General features: G+C 57.3%; 1 long non-coding RNA gene across 1 annotated transcript in view; it reads right to left on the bottom strand.

Annotated features, from left to right (window-relative positions):
- Positions 1-2,687: 2,687 nt before the first annotated feature.
- LOC122468156 overlaps positions 2,688-25,864 on the bottom strand; it is a 29,591-nt gene continuing 6,414 nt past the window's right edge. Inside the window, exons 2-4 of the long non-coding RNA XR_006293140.1 lie at positions 20,370-20,448; positions 13,638-15,203; positions 2,688-4,794 (exon numbers count right to left, since the gene is read on the bottom strand). This is a non-coding gene — a long non-coding RNA (uncharacterized LOC122468156). The remainder of the gene's footprint in view (positions 4,795-13,637; positions 15,204-20,369; positions 20,449-25,864) is intronic.

Genomic DNA, 25,864 nt, shown 5'->3' on the forward strand with positions numbered 1-25,864 from the left:
GAAAAGCCAGTCACGGTTATGCAGACATCAGTGTCTGACGATACATCACTTTTATACACACATAAACAAATGTAAGCATAACGAATTCACTTCAGAAGGGTACAATTCTCCAGAGTCAGTTTTCCATTCAGCAGGACTAACGACCATATTTTCACATAACGCTATGAGTATCACGTGCTTCCTTTTTTTTTTTTAATTTTTCTAAATCTTAATTTCTTTTTGAGAGAGAGAGACAGAGCGTGAGCAGGGGAGGAGCAGAGAAAGAGGGAGGCACAGAATCGGAAGCGGGCTCCAGGCTCCGAACTGTCAGCGCAGAGCCTGACGCGGGGCTCGAACCCATGACCTGTGAGATCGTGACCTGAGCTGAAGTCGGACGCTCAACCGACGGAGCCACCCAGGTGCACCAAGATTTTAACTTTTAAGTAATCTCTACACCCAACGTGGGCTCAAACTCGCAACTCTGAGACCAAGAGTCACACGCCGCCCCCCACCCCCCTGCCCTGAGCCAGCCAGGAGCCCTGACACGCCCCATCGCAAAAGGGGTCTTCTCTACCATACCCAGAATCTCCTTCCCAGCCACCAATTGCCACCCCCAAGGCCGAGTCTGGGTGCCACCCGCCAATCGTGACTTCAAGGTGCAGCCTGAGTCCAGAGGTTCAAAGTGGGGAAAGTGTGCATTGAGAATCCACAACACGTGGCCTTACCACTGTGTTACAATCAGTCGTGAGGTGTATTGGGAGACATTTGTAACTAGCAGTAATTAGGGCTTTGGAGTCCGTGAACGGCCTCCCTGCTCTGGGTATGACGTTCCTCTTCTTCAGAGTTACTGTTCCTACCAGAACACAGTCTCTAGGTGTCCCTCACTGGTGTAAATTACCAACACGTTTACTCCTCACGACAACCAAATGAGGTCGATGTATTTCACAGATAAGGAGGCTGAAGCACAGAGAGGTGAAGTCATTTGCTTGAGGTCACACAGCTAGTCTGTTTCTGGAGTCTTCGTTCTTTTTTTTAATTTATTTTTATTAAAAAAAAATTTTTTTTTTACATTTTTATTTTTGAGAGGCAGAGAGAGACAGAGTGTGAGCGGGGGAGGGCCAGAGAGAGATGGAGACACAGAATGTGAAGCAGGCTCCAGGCTCTGAGCTGTCAGCACAGAGCCCGACACAGGGCTTGAACCCACGAACCGTGAGATCACGACCTGAGCTGAAGTCGGACGCTCAACCGACTGAGCCACCCAGGCGCCCCTGGAGTCTTCGTTCTTAGCGACTACACCAGGGTTTCTCCATTTGGGCCCTACTGACACTGGACCAGACGAATATTGCGGGGGGCGGGGGAGCTGTCTGTATCGCAGGCTGCTCAGGCTCTGGATGCCGGTGGCACCCCGCATCCGCCCAGGTATAGAAGCAACCGTGTCTTCGATGCTGCCGAGTGTCTCTTGGGGGCAAGATCGTCCCAGTGGAGAAGCACCGCATTACAGCCGGCCCTTCCGGCGGCCACTGAGGAAGCCAGACCCCAGGCCGCTGCAGGGCCTTCCCCTCAAGTTCTGAGATACCAGGAGAGCCCGAGATTCTGGGCACACCCTGCTCAGTCTCCCGTGCACCGCACAGGGCACAGGCCCGTGCAGACGGCCAGGTGCCGTGGTGTCTGAGGCAGAGCAAATGGTCAGTATTTGGGACAAGGGAAGTCCAGAGAATCCAAGGGTGCACTAGACGCAAGTGAGTCAGCAGCCTTCTGGAGAAGGTGACCCCCTCGTCCTTCCGACCTCTCCTCCTTCTCAGGGACGACGGTGGGGAGGGAGGCACAATTCTTTCAACAGCTTTTTACCCTCTTGCATTCATAAATTTACACGCACCGGGGGCGCCTGGGCGGCTCGGTCGGTTAAGCGTCCGACTCTCGATATCGGCTCAGGTCACGATCTCACGGTTTGTGACATCAAACCCGTGTCGGGCTCTGTGCCGACAGCACGGAGCCTGCTTGGGATTCTTTCTCTCCCTCTCTGCCCCACTCACGTGCACGTTCTCTCTCTCAAAATAAGTAAATAAACCTAAAAAAATCTATATGCAACTATGGTAAGGATGTAGTACGGCTTTCTCTATTTGTAACCCTATACAAATAGGATCTTAACTTTGTGTCCTACAGCAATTTTGTTTTCACTCGGTATGTTTTAGAGATCCCTCCATAAAGATACAGATAGCTTTAATTCATTCCTTCTAACTGCGATGACGTATTCTATTGTATGGCTTCATCCCACTTGGCCATTTTCCCGTTGGTTCGTTTCCACTTTTGTGTGATGACCAACCCTCGGTGGGGACCCTGCGCACAGAGGTTTGCTGCGTGCGAGCTGAGCTCTTAGCTCACCTCACGGACGGACCCGCAGGCCCACAGGGAAGGCCACAGGGACCACGTGCTCCGGCTGCCCAGGTGCCGCCAAGCCCTTCTCAGTTGGGTCCGTAGCCGTTTACGGGCCCATCAACACACGGCCAGTCAGCCTTCTCCGAGTCCTTACCAACCATCATCCTGCCAGCCTCCACCGTTTTTGCCCCCCTGGGAGGGGGGCTGTTCCCACCGGGGGCAGGCCAAGCATGGGGACAGGCATCGCGCATCACACGTCTCAGAGAGGAAGAGGCTGAGAGTCAATGGGTCCATGAGAACAGCCGAGTCTGACCGCAAACATCACACTCAGGTTAAAAGTCGATGAATTGTTTCACGAGCCCTCATAGTAATTCACCTTAGCTGGTGAAACACAAAGTGCTCTTACAGCAAAGCGGTCACATCAACCGCTGCGATGAAAGCAGTTTCCAGCGGATTCCGTAACTGTGGTCCGCAGCCTGCCCAGCAGGTCCCTGTGGGTTGCCTTGGCGACGAAGTAACAGTGAACCCGGGGGTCTGCCATCCTCTACACGGCGCTGCCTGTGGGGGAGGGCAGGTGGGTGATGGCCCGCGTCCCAGCCCACTGGGAGGAAGGCGGGGTTGGCCCTGCTTCGGGACAGCCTCCTGCCCTGGGTCTTTCAGACCTTCCTGGCTCACTGCCCCCCACCCCAGAGTCACAAAGGTTGGGCCCGGTTCCACTCCTGGCCCAGGATCTGGCTGGGGGCCAGATGCCTCCTGAGATTGGTGTTGGGGCAGGACCTTGCAAACTATCAAGTGCTGTAGGCGGCAGGTTAGGTGGGGGGCAGTGTGGCTCAGTGGGGGAGGCTCCAGTCTGGCTGTTCAGTGGCCTAGTCTCCACCACTTAACCAGCTGGGTAACTTCAGGAAGTCTCCTCCTGGCTCTGGGCCTCAGTCTCGCCATCTGTGAATTAGAGCTTTGGACTTGACTGGCATTCCTAAACCGTGTCCACAGATGCTCAGCGTGCTCCACGACAAAAGGGCTCCGTTGCCCACGCCTGGGAGACCCTGAATATGAACACCCATATGGCCCTGGAGGCCCCATCAAAGGTAGCATTTAAGGGTTCTGAGCCACCTTGCAGGAAAGACACTCGGTATTTCCCAAACATCTTTGGCTTTGGAACCCTTTTTCTGTGGAATGAATACCATTTTAACATCTCTGAAATCAAGGAAACATCTCACAATTGATGTATCTTAGCGGCTTTGAAATACGGTTTAATAACAGCTAATGTATATCAGCTAATGTAGATGCTGGTACAAAATATTTAACGTGTTTTTATTTACTATTCCCAGGGATCCTGTCAGTTAGGGACTACTGTTATCCCTGCTTTGCATACGGGGAAACGGAGTCACAGTTAAGCGGCTCACGCAGAACCACGTAGCTAATGAATCGTGGAGTTGGGCCTAAGCCCTGGTGACCCTGAACACTTAAACACAGGTAACCTGCCCTCTCAGGTCCCTTTAGAACCAGGCTGTGATTCAGTGCCCATGAGGGACATAAGGCCTGGGAAGTACCGTGTCCTATTAGAAAGGGCAGAACCATATGCGGGTACCTGTATCGCAAGGCGGGACAGCAGACCCATGAGGCCCTCAGGTTAGTGTGGGAGTAGAGGGAGCAGAAAACACAGCAGTGGCGGGGGGGACCCCGATGGGGCCTCCCAGCGAGGGGCGACACGAGGTGACCTCGCAGGGCGGAGGCATCAGGCACCTGGCCTAGGTGACGCGAGGATCGCATCCTACGCTGTGTCGCGCTCTGAGCCGGCCAACTGCTTCCCACCCTGATGGTCCTAAACGCACGCCCATGAGGGAGCGGGCAGGATTACCGTCACCCACGAGAGGTTGCTGGGCCCCAGGGAGACAGAAACTCAGAAGTACCTTCTTGCCACTGTAGCCCAGGGGCGCCTGCGGGACCGTTCTCCGGAGTCTGCAGAGAAAGCGCGGATGGTACTTCACCTTGGGAAGACAGGGCCAACCCGTCCGTGAAGACGGCCATTGCAAGGGCACACGCTTCCCTTCCTCTCTCTCTCTTGCTCTCTTGCTCTCTTGTGTCGCGGTAGAAGCTGGTGACTGCCACCGGGGTCCTCACACCCTGCTTCCCGGAAAGGACCCGAGAAGGGCCTCCGACTCAAATCAGCTGTGTTCCTCACGTGAGGGGGAACCCGCGGCCCGTGGTGCGCGTACCAATCCTGCAGGCCTTGTTAAGATGCCGAGTCTGAGTTTGTAAATCTGGGTGAAGCCAGAGATTTCTGCACAGCAAGCTCTCAAATGACGCTGAGGCGGCTGGTCCCATACTCTGAGTAGCCAAGGTGTAACGCCGGCCGGAGAGCCTGGCGTCGATGGCGGCCTCTTCCTTCCCCTCAGCTGACTTTGGAGAGCCACCCGCTTCTAGTCTTACTTTTTCCACCTGTAGAATAGTAAATATCTATCAGTGTTCAGTAAATACCAAAATATTAGTGGAAACCTAAAACGGCGGTACCTACCTAAGGGAATTGTGGGACGAATTCAATGAAAACGCACATACGGGGTACTCAGCCCGGAGCCCAGCACATATCGACCCTCACAGACAAATACCAATCCGCAGCCCCTGTTAAAGGGGGTGGAAAGGCCAGTCTGGTAGAATCCCCAGCTCGGAGGGGGATGGGGACGAAAGAGATTCCCGCTGGTGTCGTGAGGGTGAGACGTTCCTATCTGCCGGGACACCTCTCCTGTAATTCATCTCCGCTGCTCTGCGGTTTCCCCCAGAAAGAATGAGACCCTGGGTCACCCAGGGCACACCTGACGACGGGTCTGGCCGCCCGTCTCTGCAGCTTTGTCTCCTCATGAGCGTCTCCGCAGGGGGCACTCTGGCCTGCCCAGCGTCCCCTTAAATCACCCCCACGGCGAGGGCTGAGAGCAGCCTCCCCCAGCCGGCCCAGTTGGCCCCCGTGGAAGGGGAGTAGCACCCGTTGGGCTGTTTGTCTTACCGCGACCTGCTTTCTGCACAGCGTCTGCATTGGGCATCTTTGCAGGCTCAGAAGCCATCAGGGTTTTTGGTTGGGAGGGGGGGGGTTTGGTGACCCTTTCTGGGAGCGAACTGGATTCATGAAGATCCGAGGACAGCTCTCGCCTGCGTCTGGAGAGGCATGGTCTCCTTCTCGTTCATCCTTGTGTTCCTGTCTCTCAGACCCAGTCACGCTCAAACCAAGGAAGCCCAGGGCCGGAGCTCAGGGGCAGGCCTTGTCCGACCAGAAGGCACATGCAAACGCCCTGAGGTCTTGTCAAACTGCAGGGTCTGATTCAGTAGGTCTGGGGCCAGGCCTGGGATCCTGCATTTCCAACAAGCTCTCCGGTGGTCTGACGTTGCTGGTCTGTGGCCCACACTGTGAATCGTCCGTCGGTTCTCCAACGTTATCGCAGGTCAGCATCACCTGCTGGTCTGTGTGAAACACGGATCGCTGGGTCCCACCCTCAGAATTTCTCATTCTGTAGGCCTCAGGTGGGGCCAGGGAATCTGCATTTTTACCAATGCTGCGGAGCCGGTACTGGGATTCTCCGAGCTCTGTGACTTTTCCCAGAGGCCTCCAGTCCCGACTGCCCGCCATAGTTCAGTCCTGCCGGGAGCCTCTGTTCCGTCGTCTGTGATGCTGGCAGGGCCCCAAATTTGGCCAAACGCACCCTTGTGTCCCTTACACTCTGGCTTGACTTGCCTCACACCCTGAAAGTTGCTGGCCTCCTTTTCGCACGCGCAGCCTCTCCTGGTCCTGACCCGGGCCCACCACACAGCTCCCGCTCGGGTCTTCGGACCTGTGTCACCGCTCTGCCGGCCCCAGACTCCCGGGCGAGTCCGCCCTGGGCGAGCAGTCCGGTCCTGCCTGCACGCTGGCCCACTGCCCTGGGGGGCCCTCCTCTTTTCCTGGTTCCTCTAAGGGCACCAGGCAGCTGCCGGGGGCCTGGCATGCAAGGCTGTACCCGAGGGAGGCAGTGACCATGGAACTAATTAAACCAACATGGACACAGGGTCCCGGAACTCAGGGGCCTGCCCACTCCCGCCGCCCCCAAGTAGATAGAGCTCCCGAGCTGGAAGGAATTAGTTTGACCCACTCGACTAAGGCAGTTACTGAGCTGGTTGTGTAATGCTTTGTTTAGCACGATTGGCTTCTGGCCCCGGCCCAAGGCCCCGCTGGACTCCGGCCCCAGCCCACCCGTTCCTTGAGCCTCACGCTGGCCAGGGCCCCCTGGACGCCCCAGGCTGGCATCTTGTGGCCAGCTGCCCCGAACCCCTTCGCCTCCCCTGACAAACCCAGGGGCAATCCCTCGGACCTTCCTCTGGAGCCCCATCTCTGAGAAGCTTTCTGTTTTACAAACTGGGTCTTCCTGCCCCCAGACTCTGTTTGTATAGTTTGAGCAGAAAGGAGCAGGCTTTTCAGGGCCCTGCCCAGCAGGATGAAGGGACCGCCTGAGGGCCTGGTGGCCATACCTCTGTGACTAAGAGGAAGCTTTGCCTCAAAGACGCAATATTCTCCCTTCCTTGCTAGAGTTCCCCAAGTTCCTCCTAACCTTGTACGACAACTCCTGCCTCAACTGTCCCACATCACCTTCCCCGAGCCCAGCACGCTGGGAGGGCTGAGGCTTGGTGTCCGGCTGGCCTGGGTACAGATCACAGCTCCACTGCTTTCTAGCTTTGTTACTTTGGGCAAGTGACTTAACCTCTCTGAGCCACAGTTGCCTCACCTGCAAAATAAAGAAGACGGATCCTAGGACTAGTCTAGGGGGGGAGAGGTAATGGCCCCAGGACAGTGACCGCACTTAGGGCTCTTACCGGTTACCCCCACCTGACCCAGCACCCAGCAAGAGGCTTCAAATGGCTCAGCTCTTGAGATGGGGAGTGAGTGCGTGGGGTTCCAGGCTGGCTTAGTTCTCTCGTCACTCTAATCTGAGGGGGTGGCAGGGGGCCTGAGGCCTAGGCCTGGCCCAATCCCCCCCAGCCTGTGTGACACCAGGCAGCCCACCCTCCCTCTCTCTGCCCTGGTGGTCGCACCAGTAAGAGACAGCTCGACTGTGACGCTCAGGTTCTCTATAGCCCTCTGGTTTTAGAGCAGGCACCTGATTGACTCAGTAAGCACAGCGGGGCTGCTGCGGCCTGTGGAGGCCCCTGAGTCCCTGCCCTCCCCCCCCCCCCTCCCCGCCTGCCCCCGTAAGGGCCCAACAGGTCTCACCCCAGGGCCACCGTCCCCGCCCGGTCTCCATCATACGACTCCCCGGCCAGGCCTGACCCGTCTCACCCCAGGGCCACTGTTCCTGCCCCGCCTCCGTCACACAACCCTCTGGCCCTACACTTCTGAACTGGGCTATTTCTGAATCTGTGCTTTTCCTCTTTCTCATCTAAGTGCAGCTTCCTGGTGAGCCCCACGAAGTCAGAGCAGCCACACCTTCCAGAACCGGTAGGTGGTCCCTCCCCAGTGGGCTTTTAATCACTTCCCGGATTCCAAAGGCTCATTATGTGAAATCCAAGCTGGAGGGCCCAGCGGGTTTGCTTCCCCTGTCTGGGCTGTCAGCGGGGGCTTGAATTGTTCTGGGGCTGGGAGGCCTGAGGCCTCTCCCCATCCTGCCCCGCTGGGGTCTGCCCTCTGGTGCACCTGCCAGCCTCCCGGCTGCAGGGTGGAGAGTTTGACTTGGGCCTGACCCTCCCATTGCGGGTGGGGACTGTGGGGCAGAAGAGGGGATCCATCCGGGGAGGACTAGTTAACAGCTTGCTCACAGGACCAGAAATGAACTTGAAATGGGTGTAGACAGCATCCCACCATCCCTTCTAGAAAGAAGCACCAAACAGCTCCTGCAAACACAGAAGGAGGTCTGTGGGGGGTTCAAAGAATCCCGCCCATAAAGAAAGACAACCTAGAGAGGTTGGCAAATGTCATCCTCTGTTCCTTCCCTCTGTTCCCTCTGTCCTGGCTCCGAGTCCCTCCTCCTGCCCTCAAGTTCTGGGTAGAAATGGGTATTTGGGGGGGGGCACGGGGGAGGGCTGAGGCTGAGGAGGGCTGTCGTGCTCCCACTCCCTCCTGCAGGCTGGTGCTCACGGATGGGAAACACAGCCTCCGCCCTGGGGCCACACAAGACCCAGCACACAACTGTGAGGGTCTTTGCTAAGTGCCCCCACAAGGTACAGAGCACCAAGCAGGGGCTCGTCCCTCCCGGTGAGGGTACCAAGGGTCCTCCCCAGAAGCCCCAGGGTGCCTGGAAGGGTGGAGGTTTCTGCAGCTGGAGATCAAAAGGAGGGAAGGATAGGTAGTGACAATGCGAGGGAACAGGATGTGATCAAGGAACAAGTTCGATACGAATTAACCGGGACAGATTCCCCTTTTCTTAATAGCTGTGTGGTCTTGGGCAAGTCGCTTAAGTTCTCTGGGCTTTCTTGCTTCGGGTTTACAACGCAAAGAAGGCAGAAAGCCCCTGCGAGGTCCTTCATTTGTAGAGCAGTGAACAAGACAAAGTCCCTGCTCTTGTGAGGGACCTTAACCCTCACCCTAAGGAAGGGAGAGGACACAGTTTAAAACAGGAGATCGGGGAAGGCCTCACTGCTAAGATGACAAGTGAGCCAAGACCTGAAGGAGGTAGCCCTGGAGCCATGCAGGTACCTGAGGGAAGGGCTGTCTGCACAGAAGGACTAGGGAGTGCAAAGGCCCCAGGGTGCTTGCGAGCATGGTTTGTTCAAGGCCCAGTGAGGAGAACCACATGGCTGGAATGGAAAGGAAGAGCAGGGGGTCTCCATGGAAACTGGCTCAGAAGGATATATGAAGCTGGCCTTTCCGCCAGGGTTGAGTCCCATTGTGTGACCAGAAACAGCTTGATTAGGCTGCTTAGCAGGAAGCACATTCAATGCCGCCATCAGCATCTGGCCGAGGGCCTAGGGTGCCGGGTGCACCTGCGGGCAGTGCTTGGCTGGACCAGCTGGCTAAGCCTGAGAGCATGCTTCCTGACACACCGTGGGGGTTCTCAGGTGCCCCTGCCTCTGACCCAGAGGGCTCTGCCGGTGTCTCTGGGGTGGGCGGGGTGGGTGGGGGCTATAGCCCTCATACCTCTATTCCCGTGACCAGGCCCCCACCCCGGGGTCGAATCCTCAGCAAGGTGGCGCGACAGTGTGCGGGGAGAACATCAGACATCTTAACTGGGTCCCCGTGTCCCCCGTTCCCGACATTTCCTTCTGCCCCTCGACCCCCACTCCGTTCCACCGCGGAGAGGATGTGTCCTGTGCTGCTCCAGGAGAGAGATGACGCACCAGAGCCCTGGGGACAAAGAGGGCGAGACCCCGGGGGTGACTGAGGGGTGGTTCTCAGCTCCCCGGAGGAGAAAAGACATCACAGCCGCGGGGTGGGTGGGAGGCAGAGGGAAATGAAAACCGGGCGCTGGGGGCCCACGGACGGGAGCCCGTGCTCTGCCCCTTCCAGGTCAAGTGCCCAGCGTGGACTGGGTGCGTCCCGACTGGGGTCCGGGAGAGCCTTCCCCACACTCTCTGCGGCCACCGCCCCACTGTCCCGCGTGCCTACAGATGACCTGAACAGGACCTGGTGTCTGGGAACCGAAAGGCCAGGCCACTGGGAAAGGGTGCAGGTGGGGGTGACCCCATCAAACCCGGGCACACAGAGGAGTGAGTGTGGGTCACACGCAGCATTTGTCCCGAAGCACTGCAGGCGCACCGGCTCGTCGAGCCCTCGCAGCAGCCCGGTCGGGCAGACGCGACTGTTAACCGTCTTACAGACGAGGAAACTGAGCCTGTAGGAGGCTAACTTACTCGCTCAAGGTCCCAGGGCCAGGAAGGGGACGCTGGGAGCCGAACCCAGGCAGCCTGGCTTCAGGACCTGCTCTCCTCCCCACCCTGCTTCCCGCCGTGTTGCCAAGGCCAGGCTGCCATGGAGATGATGCCCACGCAGACCCTTGACCGCCGTGAGGTCCAGACTGCGTGTTGCATGCCAGCCCCGTGGCTCTCCAGACGCTTCCTCTGCTTCGGTGCGGTCGGACAACACAGGGACGGGAGATCCCAAACTGACCGAGATTATGCTTCCATCGCCTGCTAGAAGGAGGCTCCTCAGTGAAATTTAGTTCGGCTGTAGATTAATGAAGACTTGGTACACTAAGGGTCATTCCTGTTGAAACAGCCACCCAGTACTTACGTGCTACTTCCTGCTATGCTGCTGCTCCCACCGCAGTCACCACCATCGGGCCACTGGCCATGAGATGTGCCAGGAAAGTGCGTCACCATCCTGGGGTAAAGAACAAAGATGGACCCACGACTGGGCATGTGGCTTCCTCTTCCCCAGTCAAGGGTTTCCAGTTCCTGGATTGAGCCATTCCCGTGGGTGAGGCCCCGTCAGAACGGCTGCGGGCATCAACACCCCACTCGCTGACCCAGCCCGGCCTGTAGTACGCTCTCATCTGGAAGGAATGAAGGCAGCAGAGAGCTCGGGTCGCCTGATGCAAACCCTTTGTGCAATCAGAAGGAAACGGGCGTGACTTTTATGGACATTCCACTTCTCGTGCAAGAGGCCAGTGGCCAGTCTGGAGAGAGCAGATCATTTGCAGAAAAGGGGCATTTCCGCTCGGGCTGGATTCATTCATTCTCCCGTCACCATTCCTGGACCTCCCCGGGACCCTCAGCTCCCTGCAGATGGGCTGCGTGTGTCAGCTCAGTGGTTTCAGAAATTCCAACGGGATGACTTGGATGCCACCTTCATTCCTTTTTTCTTTTTCTTTTTTTAATGTTTATTTATGTTTGAGAGAGAGAGAGCGCGAGCAGGGGAGGGGCAGAGACAGGCAGAGACAGAATTGGAAGCAGGCTCCAGGCTCCAAGCCGTCAGTGCAGAGCCTGACGCGGGGCTTGAACCCAAGAACTGCGAGATCATGACCTGAGCTGAGGTTGGACGCTTAACCGACTGAGCCCCCCAGGCGCCCCAGCCATATTTATTTCTTACAGGGCACGGCCACAGACGCAAGGACGCATTTGACACATCAAAGAATACTGGAAGGGAACTTTGACAGTCACCACCCTGTTTCAGTAGGTGTGAACTCACAGAGGCAGGGGCATTGAGCGTTGGCCTCCACCATGTAGCACAGGGGCATCGGGGACAGACACCCAGTCTCCCCTCATCTCCCTTCCTTCTCTGTGCCCCTGACTCTGCCATTCAGCCACCCTGGTCCTTCCTCTGCCCCCGTGGACTGCCAAGTACTGTCCTGCCACAGGATCTTTGCACACGCTGTTCCCTCAGCTTAGCTGGTCTTCCCTCCTCCTGCGTTTGCCTGGTTAACTTCTCAGCCCAGTCAGCACATCCCTTGGGGAAGTGGGCCCTCCCTGACGCATCAGCCCCAGGACAGATTCTCATTATTCTCCAAAGCTCTCCTTGTTTCCTCTGTCACAGTGGTCATTTCGTACTTTTCCATGTGAATGTCTGTCCCCCTCTGCACACTGTCACCACCACTGCCTTACAAGTATGGAGCCGGGGACTGACATTCATCGGGCACCTGCTACTGTGTACCAAACGCTGAACCACCCTGAAAAACAGGCATTATCCTCCTTTGGCAGTCAACTGAGGCCCAGAGAGGGGAGCAGCCTTGCTCAAAGCCACAGGGCTTTGAGCGTGGTAAGGGCCAGAGTCAGGCTCTTCTGACGTGGGCACCAGCTGCATACCTACTGGTTAGTGGAAGGGTTAACCTTACTGTGGGGAACAGACGGCAGGGACCTTGCACAGGAATCCACAGACATCAGGCTCTTGTGCCAATGTGTCTGCAGTCTCCGCCCGCCCGAGGAAGGAGGCTGCTAGTCTGCAGCCTCAGGCCGGCCCCTCACTGCTCAGCCGGACAGGGAGGGGCCCTGAGCTCTGAGGCGGCCAGGAGGGAGCTTCCTGGGCCCTGGGCTCCGTGCGGGTTCCGCGCCTCTCCCTGTGATTGCTACAGCTGGCCCCACGTTCGCCAACTGCACGTTGGGAAATCGCCCCGGGTCCCGGTTCACAGAACTGCCGGGAAAAGGACAGCTCCGGGTCCACATGAAAGGCATTCTGGGAAAACCTCCCCACCCTCCCTCCTTCCCCTGCCCGAGCTCTTTGTGCTGTGCAGGGTTCGTGGGGGGGGGGGGGGGGGGCGGCGTTCTCTGCTTTATTTGTCCAATGTGTGCAGAATCAACTCTGAAGAAGAATTTCCCTTCTCCCCACCTCCTCGGGAATTAAGGTGGTCAGAGCAGTGGAAGCAGCAGACAAAGGGCCTGCGAGCTCCCCCCCATATTCCAGACCCCCTAGCAAAAGAGAGGGGGAGGGGAAGGCGGTCGCATCCCCACACACTGCTTCCCCGCCCCTTGTCTCCCACACTTCCCCCCGGCACAACTCAGCAAGATGCACATACAGCAGTGAGCCTGGCCTCGCGGAAGAGGAATAAACCCGTGGAAGACCGAGGACTCCACCTGCACAGAATACACATGGTCCTCAAGCATTTGCTGCCTCGCAGAGTTTTGACTGCCCTCGACCACTGCAGGGGAGCTGGGACCGCACACACACTTCGGGGGTTAGATTCCCACACCTTCACCCTGGACAGCAGCAGTCCACGAAGCTTCCTGGGATGATGTTCTGGACCCATGTTCCCTGTGCCACAGACCCTGGCCACACGTGGCTGCTGAGCCCTGGAAATGTGGCCAGTGCGACTGAGGAACGGAATTTTTTATTTCATTCAATGTATTTAAAAATGTTAAGTTTACTTAATTATTTTGAGAGAGAGAGAGCGAGAGCAGGGGAGGGGCAGAGAGGGAGACACAGAATCCGAAGCAGGCTCCAGGCTCCGAGCTGTCAGCGCAGGGCCCGATGTGGGGCTCGAACTCACTGAGAGATCAGGACAGGAGCCCAAATCGAGAGTCAGACGCTTAACTTGGCTGAGCCATCCTGGTGCCCCTAATTTAATTTAAATACCCACCAGTAGCTAGTGGCTGTCGTGTTGGACAGGGCAGTTCTGGAGTTACTCGAGGTGTGGTCCCGGGACCACAAATCAGCATTCCCCCCGCCCCCAGAACCCCAGACCTATTGAATTAGAAGTGCAGTTTAACAAGGTCCCAGGTGATTGCTATGCAGATTTTAACCTTTGAGAAGTGATCTCTGGAGTACAGCCAAGAACAAAGAAGGGAGGGAAGGGAGGCCAGGAGCCAGCTGGGGGGGGGGGGGGTGTCGGTGCGGGGAAACAGCTCTCCTGAGCCCTCCTACCTCATGGAGGAGGTCTGTCGGGCTTGCTGGTACTTACTGTGGACCCAATTCCAAGCCGCTTTGGCCGTGGGACTGGCTTCCAGCCTGCAGACTGGAAGCAGCTGGATGCAGATGAGAGCGCCTGATGCCACTTATTCAATCAGCACGAAGTGCCACGTGAAGTCAAAACGTGGCTGCCAGGACCACTTTGGAAGGTGAGGTCCAGAGCCTGTCTCCAAGGCCGCGCTGGAGTCTCCTTGTGGGAATTCTGCAAGCCAGGGCAGCGTTCCAGAATTCCAATTTTAAGGACGCGTCGGTGTCTGCTATAATGAAACACATGCTACAGACCGATGAAATTTAACGTTCGAGCTGAACGACAGAAGGTTTTATTTATGGGCAAATTTTACGTCTCCCTGCAGAGATGAGTTAGCACACAAGCCCTTCCCACTCCTGCAGGTCTGACATCGCAGGGGACAAATGGGGACGAGGGAGGTGTTTGTCTCTCAGCCTGTGGCAGGCTAGCAGGGAAGGGAGTTAAACAGGACCAGCTCATGAGGTTGATTGATGGGGAGGGCAGCATTCGAGAATTTTTTTTAAAACTGTCAAGAGACCACGGGCAGGCAGGTCTGGCTGTGCTGGGGAGGGTTCCCGGTGCTCACAAACGTATCCTTCACTGATAAACTTGCTCCATCACTTCAGGAGCCCGTCGGCAAACAACGGTTGAGCTCTGTGTGCTGGGCATTGTTCTAGGTGCTGGGGGATTGAAAAGTACAAACCAAATCGGAGGGCTTGTCCTCAAGGAGCCTGGGTCCCAGCGGGGCTTAAAACTGCACACTAGGCACTTCCAGAGTGAGCAGAGAGGTGTGGCAGTGGTCAGAGAGGGCTTCCTGGAGGAGTGAGATGAGTGAGTGAGGAGGCAGGCCCTGAAGGCCCCAGGAAGGAATTCCAAGGAGAAGCAGGGGGCTGGCGTGGTGGGGTGGTGGCGTTTTATTCCAAGCAAAGCAGGAAACCAGTGAACGCTTGTGTCTCCTGAAGAGGGGTCTTTTCCAAGGCTCATTCTGGCCGCCACGCGGAGGAAGGACAGCAGCTTTGGGGAGGAGGCTGTGGTCTCCCAGAGGCCGGACGATGGAGGCAGGGAGGGGGTCAGAGGGGAGGTAAGAGAGGGAGCAGACACGAATTGGATGCGCGGGCAGAAGCGGAGCTCTGTTGTCGGAGCCACAGCTGACCCGTGAAGGAAGTCGGGGCCGGGCAGGCTGAAGGAGAGTTTTAGCAGTATTTCTGTAATCGGTATTTCTGCAAGTTGGAGATGCCGCTTCAGTACGCAAGACGAACATCATTTAGGAAGGTGGGTAGGGTCCGGAGCTCTTGGACTGGAGTTCTGCAAAGGTGGTCATCAGCACATCGGCACACGGAGGGTGTTTGGGGGCTGCAGGGATAAGACTGACGACGGCGGTGGCACAGCCACTGCTGAGTCTTTGAGAAAGCTGGCCTTTGGCCCCACGGAGGCCACAGTTTGGGCATCTGGTTACGGCACCGATTCAGAACGCTGCAGCTGGTCCAGGACGGAGTGGGCGGTAAAACAGAAGAGCGGGGACATCGAATCTAGATGAGCTCTGGGGACATTCTGCTGGGAGAGGGGAGACAAATGGCTTGATTGTGGCGTCGAGGAGAGCACCCCAGCCGAGATGGGAAATGGTAGTGCAGGATGAGAGCGGACAGTTGCGGGACGGCAGGACGGGAGCCAGGAGGTGGCTCATCTCGGGGGCAGGAGCGCCTGTGGGAGAAGACACTGGGGGGGTCGGGAGGAAGGAACGTGTGACGGGCGTCCAGGGAGCTGCAGATGTCCTAGGGCCACAGGGAAACGTTTACTTGGTGACCCTGAGGGCCCGTTGGACATCTGGGGTCACAAGACTGAAGTGTGATTACTGGGGGAGACGGCGGCTCTGGGAGAAAGGAAGGTGGTCGCTTCTCTCTCTTGGGCCCGCCTGCACGTGGGGGTCTGCCCCGATTCTTCTTCAGCGGAGAGAGCACGTGACCTGTGCTCCTTTGGCTCCTGGGTGCTGGTTGGTGGTGAGGGTTGGGAGGACGGAGACGTGTGGGTGGGACAGAGCTGCAACTACCAGGCAGCAAAGGCCTGGCTGGTTCTCGGAGGAGCTGTTGGTGATGGGACGGATGTGGATTTGGGGTGCTGGCTTCAGACGCTGGCACTGGTTGGCAGTAATAGCAGGTGGGTGTTGGGCGTTGGCACCGGGCTGTTGAAGGGCCAGGGGTTGCTAGGGGTGCGCAGAGCGTGAGTGGCCCTGAGGGACAAGACGGCTCGCACCGTGAGGAACCACCCAAACTGGGTGATTAGAGGGGCACAGTGAAGCCGGGCTTCACCGCAGAGACACGACAGACCAGTGCTTGCCTGGGCTAGCGGTGGGACTGGGGATTAGGAGTCTAATCCTAATCTGCACACGGAGGGTGTTTGGGGGCTGCAGGGATAAGACTGACGACGGTGGTGGCACAGCCACTGCTGAGTCTTTGAGAAAGCTGGCCTCAAAGTCGGCTGAGACTTCCAAAGTCTCTCCCTTTGGAAGTGTCCCCAAAGGTGATGGTTCTATAACTCAACATATTTATTAAAAACCACTGAATTGTATTCCTGAAGCGGATAAATCTTATGATATGGAAATTATGCCGCAATAAAATTGCGGGGAAAATGAAAGAATGACCTAGTGTCAGGCCCGGCACATAGCAAATCCTCAATAAATAATTAGTAAGTGAATAGTCTCCTTGCCAACCGGGCGGGCCCTGAAACACCAGGCACGGTTTGTACCATGAGCGTGCACCACCCTCCAATGGGAAGAACACAGGTTTCCTGAGTGGTGTCCTGCCTCAGTCCTCTGTCCTTGTCATTCCCAGTATCTTTCCTAAACCTGATGTTTCTACTTTACCAGTCGGCTGCCAACGCCACACAGCCAGCTCCTCTGCGGCCCGCTGGTCCCCCGGCCTGGGGTCCTGTGCCCCCATCGCCTGCCAGGGGCCCCGACCGCCCTGTGGTCCAGCCAGCCTCCTGGGGGTACCCCGCCCCCCCCCCACTGCATCCCCCCCCCAGGTCCTGACCTCCTCTTCCTCCCCCCCCCACCACCCTCCTTGGTCTGTGGCTCCCCGTCTCCATCCTTCCCCTACCCCTGCCTCCACCCCCTCCACGCTGCAGCCAGAGTGACCATCCCAAAATGTGACACTGGTCACCTGACACTCCTTCAATGTCTCTGAGTCTCACAGTTTCCAGGATAAAATCCAAATTCACAGCATAGGCCCTTGAAGGTTCTCCGCCCACCTCTGTTCACTGCTCTCTGGATCCCCCCGCATGCAGCCTGGACACCTCCAGCCCCTTGGATCTGCTGTTCCTTCTGCCTGGACCGCCCTCAGGCTTCCCCTGGAAAACCACCCCTTCTTCAGGGCTCAGCCCATCTGGGGGAGGCATGATTCCTCGGGGCTCCCTCAGCAGGGTGTACCTACCCCACCCCCCATCTCCCGGGCGGGGGCCCTGCCTGTGCAGCCTCAGCACCCAGCCCAGCACTGGGCCTGGCACAGAGCTGAACTCCTACTTGTTGGCAACCTGCCTGGGGTGTCCACAGCGGGGCCTGCCCAGAGGCTCGATCGAGAGAGGACATGTGGCCTTCGAGGGGGCCCTGACCGGGCCCTTGTGGGCACAGACCATATCCTCTTGTTCTGTGCTGTCTCCTTGCCCAGCGCAGGGCCTGTGTGGTAGGGGCTCAGTAAGTACTTGCTGAGGGGCCAGAGAACTGCAGGTGTGAAAAAATGAACCCAGAGACAGAAAAGGCCCAGGGATAGCAGGGCCCAACCCAGGCCACCCACATGTGCCCCAACAACTCACAAAGGAAGAGGCTGACCCCAAGGAGAAACTGCAGCCTGTTACCCACAAAGACTAGTAACCAGGTGTCCCCGCTGGGTCCCAAACCCCACAAAGACTAGTAACCAGGTGTCCCTGCTGGGTCCCAAAACCCACAAAGACTAGTAACCAGGTGTCCCCGCTGGGTCCCAAACCCCACAAAGACTAGTAACCAGGTGTCCTCGCTGGGTCCCAAAACCCACAAAGACTAGTAACCAGGTGTCCCCGCTGGGTCCCAAAACCCACAAAGACTAGTAACCAGGTGTCCCCGCTGGGTCCCAAAACCCACAAAGACTAGTAACCAGGTGTCCCCGCTGGGTCTCCATCCAAAACCCACAAAGACTAGTAACCAGGTGTCCCCGCTGGGTCTCCATCCAAAACCCACAAAGACTAGTAACCAGGTGTCCCCGCTGGGTCTCCATCCAAAACCCACAAAGACTAGTAACCAGGTGTCCCCGCTGGGTCTCCATCCAAAACCCACAAAGGCAAAGGCCTCCAGGAGCAGGTGGGCTTGTCACTAACGCCACCCCAGCCTGAGCACGTGCGGTGTGGCAGCTGGGCGCTGTGGGTTCTCCTGCACCCAGCCAGGCAGTCCTATGCCAGCCCTGGAAGGAGGCGTGGTTGTCACCTCATCTTACAGCCGATGAGATGGGACCAGAGCTCCTGGAGGGGGGCGGGGTGGCGAACCCTCATCCACCCTGACCCCAGCACTGGTACTCTGAACCACATGCTCTGCACCAGGATGGCTTGGAAAGGAGTGCCTGGTGGGGGGTGGGGGGCTGAGCTGTGTGTCCCACGTTGGGGAGAAGGCCCCCTCTAGGCCCCCGCCTGGCCTCTGGCTCCGGGGGTGGAGCTGGAAGAAGGGGCCTCCCCTGCTGACGCCTTCTCCAGCCCTGCCTCTGCTGGTCTCCAAACTGCGGTGGATTTCAAGGGGGTTGAGTCTGAAGGACGCCCATTTGGAGCAGAAGACGTGGACTCCGCGGCATCAGCCCCTGCGGAGAGCTTACCGCTATCTACCCCAACCCCCGTGTCCCGGTAACTACGTTGGGTGACTGTCCTCCGTGTCGGGTGTCAGAGAGACCAGGGTTTTTGTGCTGAAAATAGCAGGATATTCAGGACCCACGGAGTCAGGAGAAAGACTTCGAGCCTGCGAGCGTACCACAGGGCAAGTGTGGACATCCCTCTGACACGCAGCCAGGTCACGGCCGCTTCGCTGGCAGACAGTCTGCCCTCTGGGCTGCAGCTGCACTCACCGTGTAGTAAGCTGTTAGAAGGAAAAAATACCCATCTGCTGTTTTTGAAAAGTCATCTCTGTGGATAATAGCAATGAGATGGTCGCAGCCATGTCCCCATTATGGTCTAAGAGCTATGAGAGCCCATTACAGAACAGAAGGCTCATTTCCCACCCTCCGGCTGAACGTGGCCTGTTTGCAAGGGCAGGCAGGGACACCGTGCACACTATAAAAAGGCACGCTTTCCGCAGCCCTGTGCCAAGCGGAATGGCTAGACGGAGGCTGGACACCGGCGAGTGGGGTCGGGAGGCCAGATCCCTTTGAACGCTGACCACACGCACATCCGTATACCACGGCCCTGCTTTCCCAGAAGCATCTGTATCCTCCCATCTGTGTGAATTCACTTCACGAAAGGCCAGTGTTCACCTGCTCTCACTCAGGCCCCACAACAACCCTGTGAGACGGGCCACAGTGCACCATTGTCCTGTTGTGGACGTGAGAACACTGAGGGGGCGCCCGAGGGGCTCAGTCAGTTGAGCCTCCGACTTCGGCTCAAGTCATGATCTCACAGTTCGTGGGTTTGGGCCCCATGTCAGGCTCTGTGCTGACAGCTGGGAGCCTGGAGCCTGCTTCGGATTCTGTGTCTGCCTCTCTCTCTGCCCCTCCCCCGCTCACACTCTGTCTGTGTCTCTCTCAAAAGTAAATAAAGAGTAAAAAAAAATTTTTTAAAGAAGTGAGAACACCGAGGCTAAAAGACGTGAATGATTTCCTAGTGTCACTGCCTAGTAGGTGATGGGGCTGGAGGGAGACATGTCCTTCTCACGACACTGCTCAGAGCAAGGTGGCCCTGGGGGGATGGGCATGCGCTTTAGCCAGCAAGGGCACCTGCAGCCACCCTCAGGGCTCTGCCTCTTCTGTCCCTTGTGAAGACACTCAGCAAATACTGCCCCCCCACCTAATTACACAGCTTCTGAGTTACAGCTCAGGGCAGATAAGCCACGATCAGGATCAAGTACTTAGAGGCGTGAAGGAGTTAGCACACCCTGAATGGATTCTGCCCTTGATTTACAGCCAGTGCCTTTGCTGTGGGCCTAGACTGAGGGCCGTCCCCCCAGGGCGGGAAATAGCCGGCCTTTCATGCAGCATCAGAGCCAGAAGTACAGGAGGCTCAACCCCCAGCAGGAGGAACAGGCATTCCCTCTGGATGATCTGGAAAACAATACGGTGCCTCGCTTGGGCGTAACTGGGAAACATGGGCTCCGTCTGTGCTGCTCGGCGGTGCCCTAGGCTCCACTTGCTCCGCAGAGGCCCCTGGACATCCCGACCACTCCTTGTTTGTAAACCTGCCCTCAGGCTGGCAGCAGAACCCACCTGGAGATTTACGGCAAGACACATGCGAGACCAAGGGACCCACAAGGCCAAGGGACCCACTGGCTTCCTGGAGGTCACCGACAGGAGCAGGGATTTGCAGACAGAATTTCGGGGGGGTGTGGACTTAGATCACAACAAACAAGGACACCTTTATCTCCCTGAACCTCTAGACGAATTGAGCATTTCCCTTCATTATGAACGCGGCCAACAAGCCAGCCGCACTAGCAGCCCCGGGTTCTGTCCCCATAGAAATCACTGAGGGTTCGTATCACGCTACAGTTGCTGTAGGTACCTTAAGATACGGCTTCTGCTCTTTGCGGCTTCACCACGATGGTAGCTGTCAGACGCACTGCTGGACCTCAGTTGATGGGCTAATAAAGAGATACCACATTGCAATTAAAAAAATAATGCCGATAACCGTATTTCAAAATAATGATTTCATCCATAACCCATATATTTCACATATTTACGAACATTCTGAGAAGGTGTCTATAGCACCAAGAAAGTAGCAACGTGAAGATCTCAGACACCCACAGTAACCTTCACAGCGGGCAGAAGTGACAGGTCACGTCACCCCGGCGGGCGCAGAGGGCTTTGTAGTTTTGAACTACAGGTTCCAGGGCCTCGTCACAGGGTAGCCTGCTCCGAGATGGAGTTCAGGGAAGTGCCTTTGGGATCAGTACTCATGGAAGAGCCAGGAGGGAATCAGGATTGGGCAGAGGGGGAAGACTGAGCTCCGCGGAGGCCTCACTTACCCCATGTGCCATTCTGAGCTGTCCCGAGTTGGCGTAAGGGGGCCAGGTCCCCTTGGTGTAATGGGGTCCACCCCATGTGGAGTGGTTAGTGGGTGCAATCAGCCCAGGAAAGTGACATGACCTTGGGCAGGGCTGCTCTCTCCAGCAGAGCTATTTCCCATGTTGGGCCAACGGCGGTGCACCCCACCTCCCAGCAGCTGGGGGAGAGTCACTTGTCCCTGCCGTGGCTCAGGGTGGTGGCTCACAGTCCACCACAGTTCCCACCCTGGGCCCACTGCAGCCGAATCCCTGGATGGAGTCCAGGGTCCGTCATCTTTAAAGCTCTCCCAGTGACTCTGATGTTCTGCCAGGTGTGGGAGCCGTGATCCCAGGTGGTAGGAGGGGGAGGGTCTCCAAGATCATGGAATCCAAGGGACTTGGTCGAGGCTATCCAGCCTGTCGGTGGCAGAGCCGCCCATGGCACTTCTCCATGTACTGATTTCACGTGACAAGTATTCGAGACACTTACACACCCCCTGGGGCTCACAAATCTCTCAACGCAGGGCCTGCTCGGGCTGGCACGTCTCCTGGGGGGGGCTGTGCGTCCACACGGTTTTTCTGCGGGGCAAGCTAAGCTGTCATCTGTCAAAATCCCAAATGTGCCCACTCAGCACTTCTACTCCTAGATATGTGTCCTGAGGAGAGACCTCCGCACGGATGACATGAGTTGTGCCCAAGGATGTTCACCCAGAAGTTATTTTTAATAGCAAAACCTAGAAAAGTCTCCACGTTCATCATGGGGACTGCTCAAACAAAAGGAACCCTATGCGGCCATTAAAAAACCCAGGGAGCTCTATGTTGATACAAAAAAGTAACAACAACCCTACAAGGTGCATCAGTAAACACAGAAGGAAGATGCAGAACCATGTTTAAAAGTCACAGTTTGGGTGGACAAAAAGGGAAATACTTAGGTGAATCTGTGAGAGTTTGAAGTTAACCGGGAGCTTTAAGAAAGAGGGAATCAGTCTGATTAGAAAAATAGATTCCATTCAAGGTTTTTCGGGCCGAGAGAACTCAATTCAGGAAACTGGGTTGGGCAAGTGGTACCAGAGTTGAGGAGGCAAGCCGGGGGTGGGGGGGCAGCCCCGGCACGGGCCACAGGGGAAGCCGCTGTACCCTAAACGGAGGGCAAAGCAGAACGAGGCTGCGGGCAGAGCTGAGGGGCTGCAGAGCCGTCCCCCATCCCTGGAGGACACACAGCTGCGGCTGGAGAGGCCGCCCAACGCGGAGAGAAGGGGAAGCGAGGGCTTTTCCCCCCTACCCCAGACCTCCCGCCGTGCCTCGCCTCCGCTGAGCCCAAGCCCAAGTGGCTGCCCCAGGAGCCTGGGAAACGGGGGCCTGTAAGGATCGGCCTCTTGGGGTATGGAGGAGAGCAGGAGGGCGCACGGAGTGCAGCTGGGAGGCGGCATGACAAGTGTCTTCCGGAAATGCAAAGAACCTCCCCGGGGCCACATAAGAGGTGCTAACAGGGCTTGCTTCCAGGAGTCAGGGATCTGGAGGGAGACCTAGTTTATGTTAGGGACCCCTCAGGGCTTTTAAATTTTGCACCATGAGCACATACGGCCTATTTGAAGCAAGATGCTTGCCTGACATTCACAGTGGGTCCACTGGAAAGGGCAAGGCTGTTGTGTTTTCTCACTGGAAAATATCCCGCCTGCTAGATCTCCCCCCACACTTCCCGTAACGGCCCCCGGGGGACAGCGCAGCAGTTCTTGTTGCCTCTTCCGCCAGTGTCCTCCTCAAACCGCCCCTCTCCCCGCCGGGCTGGGTGAGGGCAGAGGGGGGAGCACGAGCTGGAGGGGACGCATCCTGCCGCACCATCTCACAGCCCGTTTCACAGAGGCCCGCTCGCAGCCCGGAGCCTCGGGTGGCCCGCAGACACGCTCTGTATTCACCACTCCGCGTGGGGGGCAGTGGAAGGTCCACCTGAAACCCTTGCTTACCAGACGGGCTCTGGGAGCGCCAGGGTGCAGCTTGTGGGCCACAGAGTCAGGCTCACCCAGGTCTCTCACTGGGGGACAGGAGCAGCGGGGCCACCGGCCCAGGGGTCTCTGCCCATCCACACTGCCCACCCCCCCACCCCTCAGGGGACCCCAAATGGGCTGCAGCACCCCTTACTGAAACCCGTCCACTGCAGCTTGGTTGGCTACGAGGCAGGACCGTGAATATCTCATCAGTTACAATGAGGGTAAAGTGCCAACAACTGTAAAACAGCTTCTGGCTAAAACACGAGTCCCCTCTTCCTTGTCTTCAAGTGTCCCCGTCCCGAAACCTCACCGGCCACTCAAGGCTCCAATGAGGGCGCCCACGTGTCTGGCCAGGGCCGGCCTGGGGCGTGGGCTCCACGGGGCCAGCCCTTCTGTCTCGAGATCCGGGTGGAGACCCGCCTGGCCAGCTCCCTCCGAACTCAAGGCAGGTGCGCAGTGGGGTGAACCGTCCGCTACCACGTTCACGGGACTCCTTTCTGGCTAAATTCCGAGTGCGCGTCCGGAGAGAAGAAACTGACAGGCTCCCTGGGCCTGAGCCTGCAGCTCCTTCGAGGCGGGGCTCTCCAGTCTGTCGGCAGATGAGCTGTTGGCACAGCCTCTGCTCAGCAGTCCACTCACTGGGTGCCCTGCAGGATCACGACAACCAGATCCACGGCCGAATGGTGCCCCTCATGCCTTTGTTTCTAAGGGGAGTCCAGGAGATGACCCAGGCAGGGCTCCTGGCCCCAGATCTCTCCTCACCACATGGCGGAGGCCACTCCACCCCCGTGGGACTGATGCCGCCCACGGTCGTGCAGACGGGAGCCTGCGGCTGGCGTTTACCTCGCTGGCTTCAGGTTATCCTGCCGGGGGTCTCACCGTGACCCCCAGTACAGAGTGTCACCTCTAGGGTCCGGTAGGGTCCCGTAGCGCTCCCCTGCCTGCGTGTGTCCTGCTGCCTGTGTCGGCGGGGCCTGCACAGAGCTTCCCCAAGCCACCCTGTCTCCCTCTCCCTCTGCTAGTGTTTCCTAAGTGCAGCCCCCGGGCATGGAGACGGACACACGTCCCTACCTCCTATTCCCTGGTCCCTGACCTCCCTGGGACTTCGCGGTCCAGCAGAAGAGACAGGCACGTAATGAAACAATTACAGCTGGTCAAGGCTCTGCCCGAGCAACGCGTGAGGAACTCCGGGGAGAGAAGAAAAACCGAGGAAAACACACTGAAGTTTTCCTGGACGAGTCAAGGCTCAAGTTCCAGTCACCTCTTGCTCCAGAGCAGCCTCCATGTGCTTGCAGATTCTGTGGCTTAGGAATATGGACCGGGCACCGTGGGGCTGTGCCCACCCTGCTCTGTGATGTCTGGGCAAGATGAGTCTGTGTGAAGAGTGGGCCCGGCTGGAAGTGTCAACCACAGGGGCCCCGTGTGGGCTCCCCAGCATGGTCTCGGGCTCATGGCGTCTCCGGGACTCCAGAACAAGTGCCCCGAGTGAGCACGGTGGTTGCCGCATGGCCTTTACGGACTGAGCCTCAGGAGACACAGCATCACCTCGCACACTTAGGGCCGGTCAAAGTCAATGTCAGAAGACCAACCCGACCAAGGCATGAGGACATACGCACACCTCCTGACGGGAGGAGGCGGGCAGTTTGCACCCGCGGTTTCACACATGCCCCAGGTGTCCCTCAAGCCGAATTTCGAAGGCAGACTAGAGGTCTGTCAGATGACAAAGTGGGGAGGGTGTCCCAGGCGGAGGGATGGGCACATACAAAGGCCCAGGGGCATGAGAGTGGACTGCCTTACACGAAACGAGAGCATCAGATTTCCCAGGAGCTCACCAAACACGGTCTTCCTGCTGACTCACTAGGCAGCTGTCTGCCCCTGGTCCTCCCCAGACACCGGGGCCCTGCTGCGCCCCAAACTCAGACACCAGCCCCTCAGCTGAGGCTCAGCCCCATCGTGGGTGGAGTAGCCAGCCCACGTCCCAGCTGCCTGGCCCCCTCCCCTGGCTCTGGGGCGGCAGTGAGCGCACAGGGAGTCGCCACCTGGGCAGGGCTGCGAGTGGAGCCCCATCCGGTCCCCACCCCTATGTTCTCATCCCCGGCTCTCAATGTAGAAAGCCTCGAGGCCCCCAGCCAGAGCTTTCTTGGTTTGGGTTTTCAAAGCACTAAAGGCTCTGGGTCCACTGGCTTGAATCCCAGCAATTCTTTCCATAATGGTTAGTTCTTCTGATTGTAGGCATAAAAACTCAAACTAGATTAAACAAAAAAGAGAAATTACTGGTTCTTGTAACTGGAATGTTCTAGGAGCGAGTTTAAAGAGTATCAAACAATACCAGAATTCTCGCTTTCTCTGTTTCTCAGCTGCGTATTTTTCTGTGTTGGCTTCATTCTCAGACAGCGTCTCCCCAAAAGTAACACCCGAAGGCTCGAAAGCTCCAGGCTTAACTAACACTCAGAGCCGGCAAACCAAAAAAGTCAAAAGAGGGCATCTCTTTCCTGAAGGCTTGGACTGCAGCCCCAAAGAGGGTTCTAATTGGCCTAACTTGGATCACATGCCCTTCCCAGAACCAATCACCCCGCCCATGAAGATGCGGTATTCTGACTGACTTTGACGGGATCAAATGCTGACCCCAGATCGGGGTTAAGAGTCAGCCTCACTGTAGCCACACAGAATCACTTCATTTAAAAAAAAAAGGGGGGGGGGATTCCACAACCAGAAGGGAGAAAGAAAACGTGAAAGGAAGACAAAATTTAGCTGTCATGGCCCAGTTGCACACTTCGCGCACTGCACAGTCAGGGGACGGGATGCCTTCTGTGTCTGCCCAGAGGGGGCCCCTTTATCTAATTCAGGTGGAGGCGGCCGTGTGGACTACTGCTGGGGTGCCACCAAGTCCACCACACTTCCCTTGACCTGGCGCTTCAGTACTGCGTGAACCCACCTTACCCTTTGTCTCCTAGTTCAAACGCCTACTTCTCCGTGAACTGGCGGCGATACGCCAGAAGTTATTCGTGTGCCCACAGGTTCATGGC

This window comes from Prionailurus bengalensis, chromosome B3 (assembly GCF_016509475.1).
Source record: "Prionailurus bengalensis isolate Pbe53 chromosome B3, Fcat_Pben_1.1_paternal_pri, whole genome shotgun sequence".
Classification (NCBI taxonomy): domain Eukaryota; kingdom Metazoa; phylum Chordata; class Mammalia; order Carnivora; family Felidae; genus Prionailurus; species Prionailurus bengalensis.